Here is an 11483-nt window from a genome sequence, read left to right as displayed (position 1 = left end):
CAAACCACATAATCGAACTTCACTCGCCCTAGAGACAGTCACTTGCCTCATGGTCAGTATGTCTGTAGTGTGCCCACTACAGTACATATATGTAAGGATCCAGACACATGTGTATTTTAGTCTGAGTGTTTCATACTACCTTGTATCAAAACGTTTTAAAGGATTTGAACCAACCCTTATGCAAATTTTTCCATAACTCTTTTACATATGGATAACAGTCCATAGCTTTAAAGAGTAAATATCTTTTCAAAATATACAGTACATAGACGTATTCACCTCATAAAACATTTCACACTATTAAAAAGGTTTGGACGTATTCACCTTTTGATATATCAATGTATCTTTCTGACAAATGCCTAATCTTTATCTCGGACCAATAGTACGAGAATAACATTCTATAAATAACTAGATTTACAATCTAGCTATAGACCTTAAGTCTATTTGCATAACCTTTACCTTGATATTCATTTCATTTTATAAAACATTTATATGTTACGTTTCTTCATCATGAAGAAACGTATATATCAAGTTTCTTCTTTCATAAGTAATATCTTTATAAAAATAAAGAGCAACATTTCATCAATAATCTAATCTTATGAAAGCTTATATTTCACTTACTTACTTGATCAAGGTATAGACTATACCCTTGACTAGGGTCTAAGCCATTAAAATAATAACTTAAGCAGAATCCCTACCTTACGCGGGTATTTTATTTGCTTAAGCTTTGCACGGGCAGCACTTTTATTTCCTTATCACGTATTGAAACTTAAACCGTCGGGACCTTGCTTCTAGCTTGCTTAATTACTCTACAGATCGTCAAAACTCCAGTTCTTGCACGAATTACAAGAAATCGGGACCACGGAACCTCACAATAGTCAGGCACGCCTTCCAAGGTTATGTGTGTGAAAGTGAGTGTGAAATTGGGATGAGAATGCTTCAAACCCGTAGTCCCCTTTTATAGGCAAATTTTTGCCCATCGTCGCGTAGCGCGATGGGCCTCTCCATAGGCCATCGCGTAGAACGACGCCGCAATTCACGAGATCTTGCCACGTGTTGACACGTGGTTGATCCGGTTACTTAACCGGGTCATCGTGTAGTGCGATACCCCCTTTCCTCTGGACCATCGCGTAGCGCGGCGCCCCTTTTTCTTAATTCCTGGGAAACACCATCGCGTATCGCGATGATCAACATATTCTACCCGTCGCGTAGCGCGATGGGTCTAGGAAATCAAATTTTTTTATTTTCAGCCCCTGGACTTTGTTAACTCATTACTTCTTGGTTTATCTTCCATAGTTCAAAAATACTAAAGCGGCCCTTATGCGGCTCGCGGCGATGCGAGCGTGTGAAGTGCGCCATTAAAACGCCACATTACGCCCATCACCCGAGTCCGTGCGCGTGCGCGTCGGGTGCTTCGCACCCTCCGCTAGGACTAGTGAGAGTGGTTAGCCCCATAAGAACATTACCATGGAAAACTCCTTCTTTATAAAGTGCTTTCATTTCTTTCCCACTTTCCATGTGGGATGAAGTTTTCCTTATTTATTCCCTTAACATGAAATGCCTTCTTTTCTTTATTACTTTTCCCATTACTTTTCTCATAAATATTTTTGATCCTTTATCTTTATAAAATTGTCAAATTTGAACCGAAATTTTGTGGGTGTTACAAAAAGTTAAAGATGTATATAGATATATATTTATTTATATAAACCAATGTATGTATGGTTCTATGGTTGTATGGTTACGAAGGGTTGACCCTAATAATATATGTGAAGGTTAAAGGGTTGCAGACCTTAATAATATCTGTGAAGGTTAAAGGGTTGCAGGCCCTAATAATATATGCGAAGTTTAAAGGGTTACAAACCCTAATAATCATATTTCCGGAGGTTAGGGAGAAAGGCTCTTAAAAACGTAGAAATAATTTTATATGGTATAAGTAACTTAAAAATAAGAATGTACGAATGAATGAAAGAATGAAATTAAGAAAGTATGAAAATATGAATGTATGTATGTTTGTATGTGTGTTGTATGCATGAAAGAAAGTTAAACAAGTTAAATATGTAAAATATCTCCGGATACATATGTGTAAGTATGTGAATGTATAGTAGGTTGCCTGTTAAACTAGAACTCACTCAGGGTAGTTGATTTTTGGTATGCACGCAGGCAAATAGGATGAAGCAGCTGGCTTGAGGGAGACACATGGCATTGGGCTAAAAAGGCTGGGTATCTTGAGAAGAATGTTATGATATTTTATGTTATGTTTAAGACAAGTTTAAATTCTGTTAAGACAAGATTTAATGTTTATGTAATATATGGTTGAATGTTAAGTCCTTCGCGCAAAGTTTTAATTCACATTGATATTTAGAACTGTGTTTATGAGTAAATCCAACGTCCAAGGTACCCGGGTTCGGGGCCTTACACATATCATATCTTATCATACCATACTATACAATACCACACCTCACCATACCACACCATATAATGTAATGCAATATATTATATTATAATATGATATGGAATGGTATAGAACGTTTTTCGGAATTGACGAAACATATTTATTGAATTAGTTAGAGAATTCAAAATTAGTTTAAAAGAGAAATAGTTTATAGACAAAATTACAGAGATTGTCATTTATGTTTGTACCCGATTTCAGTCGTAGTCCTTCATCTTTCAAATTGACTCGTTTTGTTTTACGTTTATAAATCTAATAGCTTTTGTCATTTGGCCTTACTCAGCTAATTTTTTTCATTAAGTAAGGTCACATGCAAATGTTTTTGTTAATGCTAAATACACATACAAGAATATTATCATGTGAGGCCTCTTCCTTATAAGGAGCTTACAAATTTTTCTTCATAGCGATGTGGGACAAGTTCTCTTTTCATATTTACATCCATGTGGGATAGCTTCACTTTCTTCTTTCACCAATATGGGAGAAACTTACTTTTCCTTTGTTTAAATGTTGGATATGATATGATATGATATGATCATAGCACACCACACCATATCATATTATGTGATGTAGTTTATATGTAATGTATGTAATACAATATGTCTATATAATATGATGTAATATAACACCATACAATAATACATAATTGTGTGATCTGGTATAGTATACGATACGATACAACACGATACGACACTATATGATATGATAATATCTTACCATACCATACTATACCACACCTCACCACCCCATACCACACCTCACCATACCATATAATGCAATGCAATGGATAAAATACAACATATTATATTATAATATGACATGGAATTGTATAGAACCTTTTTCGGAATTTACGGATCATATTTATTGAATTATTTAGAGAATACTGAAATGGTTTAAATGAGAAATAGTTTATATAAAAGTTAAATGGCCAATTTGTTCTTAATTCAAAATACAGGGGAAAGTGAAACTATTTGAAAAACCCTTTCTTCTCCCTTGCGTCTTTCTCCTTACACATGTTCCCCCCACTGCCACCTTATACTCCCTCCGAAGAGCTTTAGATACCCAACTTAAAACCCCCAAAACGTTCTGTTTTTACTCACATTAGTTAACCGAATAAAACACAGTCGTTTTAAACCATCAATTCGTGTCATTGAGCTCTAATTAATCGAACAAGAATTAGGGAAACAGATGTGGTCTTAGAACCACGTCTGAAACCTTATATATACTTACAATTTCACTCGGTTTCGATAACACTTCGCTCATCGAATCGAGCTCCAACTATCCTCTCTCTATAACTTTGTCGCCATTGCTGACGCAATTTTCGACAACATCAACACCAATCGTGAATCAAGAATGACTCTTGGTAAATAAATATTTATCCACTCATCTCTGCTTTCTGATAACATGTAAACAAGCAATTCCTTTACTGAAAGTTTCGTTTAACTTCCTTTTATGCCCTAGGCGAAGCCCTTCACCCTACTAATCCTATTTCCTAATCTCGTAAATTGGACAAAATCCATCACCAAGGGCGTTCACATTTCTCTTGTGAAAATTTTTGATGAAGCGAAAGTTTTAGATTATCTTTGCATCATTAATCGTGGGAAATCCATTCTATTGATTAGGGTGTTTGGCGTAGTATTGACGTATTAATATAACATTTAGTTTTTGGTGTTTGTTTTGTGTAGTTTTTTGCTAAACGATAGTGGATGATGCGATTCCTGGATGTAGTTGGATGTGATTATCGGTGAAAGCATAGAATGATCTCCTGTCAATAGTCACAGGGAATTACACTATAGCTTTAGGACCTGACCTGTAATAGGTGGTGTAAATGTCCTTATTTATTATAGGATGAAGATGATTCACTCACCAAGAAGACCGTCTACTCGAGCAGTAAGAGTTGATTCAATTGCCAACAGAAGACCGTCTGCGACAACAAGACCATCAGCAGCAGATGATTGAAAAGCGGATGCGTTGAGGAGATCAGCCCTAATCGAAGACCCGATATAAGCCCACCGTCTCCAAAGAAAAGTAGTAAACGATATTAAATTAAGAGTAAAATGGAAGGGGTAGAATGGAAATTATCACACAACTCCATTTATAAATACCTAATCTCCCTTTCTTTGGGTCATTGGATATTTCTTCTGTAGCGCTGCATCTGCCGCAGCTGGAAACCTGATTTATAACGCTACATAGCCGATCTTAGAGGAAAAAGGTGTCGTGATCTCAAAGTAAGAATTCTTTAATTCTTGTTTCCATATATCTAACTATTTTCTTGTATCTTGTTATAACCTATTAATTGATGTGATGAAAACATCCGCTGCTTTATCATAAGATTTTGATTTTGTTACGATAGTTTCTTGCTTAATTATAATCGGTTGTGTCGTGTAGAGAACTTAAGATCACGTATGCTAATCCTACATAACATGTTGATTGCTCATAGCATTATCACAAGGTAATGTTAAACTTTACGGTTTTGAAATTTCAATTCAATTATCTGACGTATGTTATCTCGTGAATTCAACCTTTTCTTCTCGGTTATCTACATGAATCTACTTATTTATTTCCATTTGCACATGTTTTTTTCGTTTTGGTCTCCAAAAGAATACCATGGTACATGCGGTCGGTGTTGCAAAAGTCGCGCCTAGACGTCGATTCCTAACTCATCAGTGGTCGGCTGCTCGAATTTTGCCGCTCGAATTTTGCCATATCGTTCACACTAGTCGGAGATGGTCAAAATCTGTCATATTCGGCCAAGTTGGTGCAAAATCAGACCAAAATTATCCAAAATTAGGTCCAAATTGGATCATAATATGTCAAAATATAGCCAAATCGGTCAAGTGGAACAAGTTCTTACCTCAATTTAAACTAAAATCAAACCAAAAACAAACCAATATCGGGGCTCGGGCTTCTAACTTGTACCGTCATCTTTGATGCTACAGTTACACCCTTAATTACCATAAATGCATGTGTAACATTACGAAGTTTCAACCCAACCTTGGTGTTGAGTTGACACCCCTATAAAGAAATCGTGTGTCTAATGTTACAGACCGAACTTACACTTTGAAAGCCCTAACCTTATGGGTTTTTTTTCAAATATTAACAAGAAACTTTAGAAGCATTTTCATCAAATCTTTCTCTATTCACACGAATCCTGTAATTCTTTTGAGAATTGAACTTTTTGATAAATATCAAACAAAGAGTCATCGTAGAGGATGTGGACACCATATACATAATCATTGTTTTTTTCACTTAAATCTCCTCATGGTTTGTTCTAACGTCACATTCTCCAAAATCTCTAGCATAGACCACTGTGACTATTTTGACCCATTTGGTTACGAATAAACGTATCTAATACTTTAAAATTGCCTATTTTTGATCATACACCAGTCTGACTAACAAGTTTTAAAAGTGTTTCAATTAGGTCACTCAATTTTAAAAATGTTTCAATTAGGTCACTCAACTTTCACATTTTATTAAATGAAAGGTTTTAGCATTTTTCTTTTTTTGTTTCACATAGGAAATATTTTTATCATTTTTGATGTTGACGTTGAGTGACGACGTGAATATTAGTTTTCATTTTTAAATTTTAATACAATTAACATTTTTTAAAATTTTTTAAATTTAAATACATATATTGCAAATTCCGACCCCCGCATCTTATCCTCCTTTCTTGAAGCACAAAAAAATCGGTGAGACTCGATTTGAAGATTTAGTGACCCGATTTGAAAAAAATATGCATGAGTGACCTAATTAGAACACTTTTGAAACTTGGTTACTATTCTTTGACATACTCCCAAATTCCAAAATCCCCTCTGTGGCCAATAACAAATCTGGCCCGCTTTACACAAACTGTGACCAGTTGACAGTTTTGGTCAAACTGCACCATGCTTCAAACAATCTAATCATAAGACATTTTCTAAACATGTGTTCTTTAGTTAACCAACTGGTTCCTATTTTTATTCACGTTATCAGTTATGCCCCTATGTAAATTTGAATCTTCAACTTGGTACAACATTAGCACCACCAAAACTAGATCATTGAGAAACAACTGTCAGCCAAATCCTTTATCAGTTCGCTCAACAGATTTGCCCAAAAAGTATTCTCAAATCCAGAAACATCAGAAGTAATCACATTCCACATGGAGTTTTCGCAATCTAATTAGTTCTTGCAAATTGCTAAGTTTTTGCAAAATTGAGAATGAACATGAAAGCATATTTACGGTAGATCCAAACTTTTCCCATAACTGAATACGTCAAGTTCTTGCTTGATATTATAAGTCACATATTTGAGTCTTACATCATATTAAATTTGATCCAAATTTAATATGTAAAGGGATAATTATTTTTATTTTTACTTTGGTTGTCCATCCCGCATTGGTAGAATTAGTAGTTGTATTTTTTTTCTCTATAATCAAAATAGGTGTCCCTACTAGTGTCATTTTATATTATTAAATGTTAGTTTATAGGATTACTCTGCAAAATAGTAACCAAGTTTTAGAACTGTTTCAATCAGGTTACGGGTTTAAACTTTTGTTCCAATCAGATCACTTAACTTTTAAAATTGTTCCAATCCTACATATTTGACCTTAATGACAGGTTTTTCAAACTATTTTACCCTTATAACATGTTATTTAGGTTTTATTCAATTAATAAAAGAATAAGATAAATCATAAGTAAATTGAGTAAACATCAGCCACCACTAACTACCGCCACCTGCACCCAAGAAGTCTGGTTTATTAATTATTATCTAGAAGTGTATCCCCATTTTTTTCATCTTACTTTTATTTATAAATATGCCATAGAAAGACGAGATTCTATTTCTCAAAGTTCATATAAGAATAGTAACTTGTCTCATTCAAGCCCTTTAAGGAGGTTATTATTTGGCCTGATATTTTCTTCAAAGGAGATGGCCCATGAAGATTCAATAACAACAGCAAAACTAATATCAATAGCAAAACTGAAACTTGATTTTGAAATGGAATTTCATCATCAAGAAGGTAGCTCTTTTTCAAACAATAGTCAAAACTTCTGTCACGTTTTCAACTGCAAATGTGAACAAAAGATGAAATCGACTCTCGTCTTCAGTGCCGGTGCTAATGGTGAAGAGAGGAAGAGAGCCGATTTCGTTTTTCCGGCCACCTAAACACCATCGCGTGCAATTGCTGATATCGGAGGTGGTATACGGCGACCAGATCTTGTGTTACGTTTCCGATTTGGGTTTCCGGCGGTCTGCAAACTCCATAGTCATAGCTGAAGATGGAAGATGGAAAGTAGGGTCAAGGTTGTTGACGATGGTGTCATGGTGGTGAAGACTAAGAGGGGAGTACAGAGAGGTTTATAATATATATACACTGGCTTTTGAACCCGTGTATTACACTAATTTTGTCAAATAATAAAGATAAATAAAGTCTGTCATTTTTGTTGTGATTCTTAAAATACTTGTGAATTAATTTAATGTAGACTTTATGGAAAAACAAACAGGGTTAACAAAAAGTATTAAAATAGCATGATTTTGGAAACATCAGGTGTTGATTTGCAATAAATTTAAAAAAAAATGTACTAATGTTGTGTAGTTGGCCAAACTTTAGGTATGAAAATGATACTTGATTCAATAATGAATATAATCCATACTATGTTATAACCCATTTGACAAAATGGTTTTGACCCATGAATAGCTATAATGAATGAGATGAGAAATAAAGAATTAGGTGAAATGTAGGCTTAACACCTAAGCTTCAACATTTTCTTTTATTAGTATTGTAAGATATATATATATATATTTTGAATATATTGTTTTTTGTTATAAAATGTATTTTTGAAGGGCATTTTGGTAATCTTATGGTATTAGTGAGTTGGATTACCTGTTGTTCAGGTCAAATATCTATGATTGGAATAATTTTAAAAGTTAAGTGATCTAATTGGAACAAAAATTTAAACCAATGACCTGATTAAAACAGTTCTAAAACTTGGTTACTATTTTACAGAGTAATCCCATATAAAAAGAGTTAAAGCTTTACTGTGGCTTTTTTGTACTTCTAAAAGTTAAACTTTGGTTTTTATTTATGTAACATGCTTCTAACATATAGAATCCTCTATGTTGTTGTCTGAGGGTGCAAAAGGTTCTGATAAGCAGCCTGATGAAGAGAATACGATACAACAGCCGGCGCAGATAGTGGTGTCAGAAATGGCATCAGTTGACAACATAACACTTGAACCTAGTCCCAACAAAAGCCAACTGTCGGTGGTTGTCAATGTGACACCCAAGTCAAGGGCTCCGGTTGTCTCATGTAAACGGAACCCCGGCTTCGAGAGGAGATGTTCGGGCCCCACGGAAACACAAGTGTGTTTATGACTATGTTGTTAACATTCCTAACAAGGAGTATAAAACATGGGTTTTGGATGCAAGCGATCCGGTACACTGAAGGCGAACCCGAACCGAAGTTATTGAAAGAAAAGACGAACGTGGGTCTTTTGATTATTTCATGATCTGTTGGATTTAATATATGGTGTCATTGAACTCAATTTGTTCAATAATTCTTGTAATTTAATTTCAATTTCGTTTATGTAACTTCATTTCGTTTTCAATTGAATAATGATCATTCGATTTCGTTCATTTGATTTTTAACTCTTTGGTGTTGATTGACAAAACTTGTTAACATATAACATTCAAAGCAACCTTGATTCTACCATTACATAAAGGAACAAGGGAATTAAATAAAACCAAAACATGCTTCTTCTAAACCCTGAACGCCTTTTAATGGTTTTTAATTGGCTACCTCTTAATAGTTCATAATCTCATAATGGTTAGAGGTAGCCTTAAGTCTGAATGGTTAAGATGCTACCTCTTAATGGTTTACCTCTTAATCATTTAGACTTAAGGTTATGAATATTAAGAGGTAGCCTCTTAATGGCCATTAAGAGGCTACCAAACAACCATTAAGTCTAACAACCCAAGTTCCAATTTGATGCATTTAGCCCCAAGAATATAGGAACTATGTGACTTGCCATCTAGACGTCACAAGAATGACAAATCAGTCCCTGCATTTTGACTTATGAGCAATGTTTTAAAAACCGGTTTTTTACACGTACCGGATTAGGCTAAAAAATGGTACAACCGGTTGAACCGGGTTATACCAGGAGGTTCAACTGGCTGAACAGTTTACCTTATAATTTCCTATAAATACAACTTTAACTCCAAAAATAACCCAAAAGTATATGATTTCATAACAAAAAATAATCTAAAAGTTAATCCATATTAAAAAAAATAATACTAAATCACTCAATTTTAAAAAAAACAGTCATAAAGTTTACACATTTGAATATTAATTGTTGGGTTAAATGTAATTTTGATAAAATATGGGCCGCAAATATCAAAAATTTCTTGGACATAAAACTGGTTTACCGGTAAAAACCGGTATTTTAAAAAAAAACCGCCGGTACGATGTTCTAGCAAACCGGCCAAAAATACCGGCCTGTTGTGCGAAATCCGGTTTAACCGGTTCAACCGGCCGGTTTGAACCGGTTTTTAAAACAATGCTTATGAGTAAGCTGACACTGTTGCCTTTAGTTAATTTTGAGTTTTACTCCAACAACCTCCTCCAAAAGTGACAATTGAAGTTAAGCTTGTTTGATCATAATCTAAGCATGCAGGAAGCATTACTAACATATTTAAACAACTAATATCAGTGTTTTATACTCTGTCACCACTCTTTTACTGAATCCCTTTTTTTCTCAATCAAAGATTATAGGCTCATCACTAAATGGAATGTTTTCTCTTGGATTTATGGTAGAACTCAACTATATTCCAAACCTTGACTTGTATATACATAAACATATGTAGGGTTTGCCTTTAGCATTACATAAAGGAACAAGGGAATTAAAGAAGACCAAAACATGCTTCTAAACCCTGAACGCCTAGCTAAGTCTTGTAGGTTAATCTTTTGTGTTTCAAAGATGATGACGGCAATGATGATATTGAAGAAACGAAGAAAAATGTGTAATATATATATGTGTGTGTGTGTAAAGGATCTGATACAATAATCTCTTATCGTACATTACGTATGCGACACCCCTTAACCCTTGATTTCAAAAAACACGCGGTTGCAAATTTGTAAATAATTTCAATTCGTTTCCATCCTAATTAACCGTTGGGCCGATTCAACCATCGTCACCGACACTATTTGCAGACACCACTTCAATTGAATTAAATTAAAATACGCCATTTGCAGACACCCATTTGCAGAACTTTAAATACGTTCCAGATTTGTTCATATGATTAAATCTATGATCGATTGATGATTACGAGATTATATGAAGTGATTTCAGCGTTCAATTTCATGTTACAGATAGTTTTTTTTTTCAAATATAAGCTTCTGAACGTTTAAAGGTTTGTTTAGAACGTTTAATTTCAGATCTGAGCTCTGATTAGGGTTCTGAACTTCTAAACTTTTTTGTTTTGAACTTCTAAACTTGAATGTTTAACTTGAACGTTTAAAGGTGTTCGTTTTGGTCAGAACGTTTTAGTATCTTCAGTTTTGTTTAGAACATTTAAAGGTGTTCGTTATTAGTCAGAACGTTTAACTTGAACGTTTAAAGGTGTTCGTTTTGGTCAGAACGTTTTAATGTCTTCAGTTTTGTTCAGAACGTTTAAAACGTAATATTTTGAATCGTAATCAGAGCTCAATTGAGTATAGTATTCTGCAATTTCATAATCGATTGATGAATCTAAATCCTTCTACATAACAATTTAATTGATTAAATCATCAATTTTTGATCAGTTTTAAAGATTCTTGATGTTCAACTACATTTTATTTTGATTTTGGTTTTTAACTTTAGAGATTTCATATTTTAAGCTCTAATTAGGGTTTAGAAATTGGATGAGATAGGACGATGAGTTCAGAATTTGGATCATAATGGATTTGTAATCGATGAATTTGATCACGAACTGGTTTTGGGTTATTTATGATATTGCCACCGCGTGTTTTGTAATCTTACGCTATATATATGTGTGCGCGCGCGCGCGCGCTGTAACTTTAGTTAAT

Source organism: Bidens hawaiensis, unplaced genomic scaffold (assembly GCF_021521415.1).
Source record: "Bidens hawaiensis isolate Kalapana, Puna unplaced genomic scaffold, B.hawaiensis_p1.1 tig00000055_1, whole genome shotgun sequence".
NCBI classification, from domain to species: Eukaryota; Viridiplantae; Streptophyta; class Magnoliopsida; order Asterales; family Asteraceae; genus Bidens; species Bidens hawaiensis.
Note: the sequence above shows the minus strand (reverse complement) of the source record.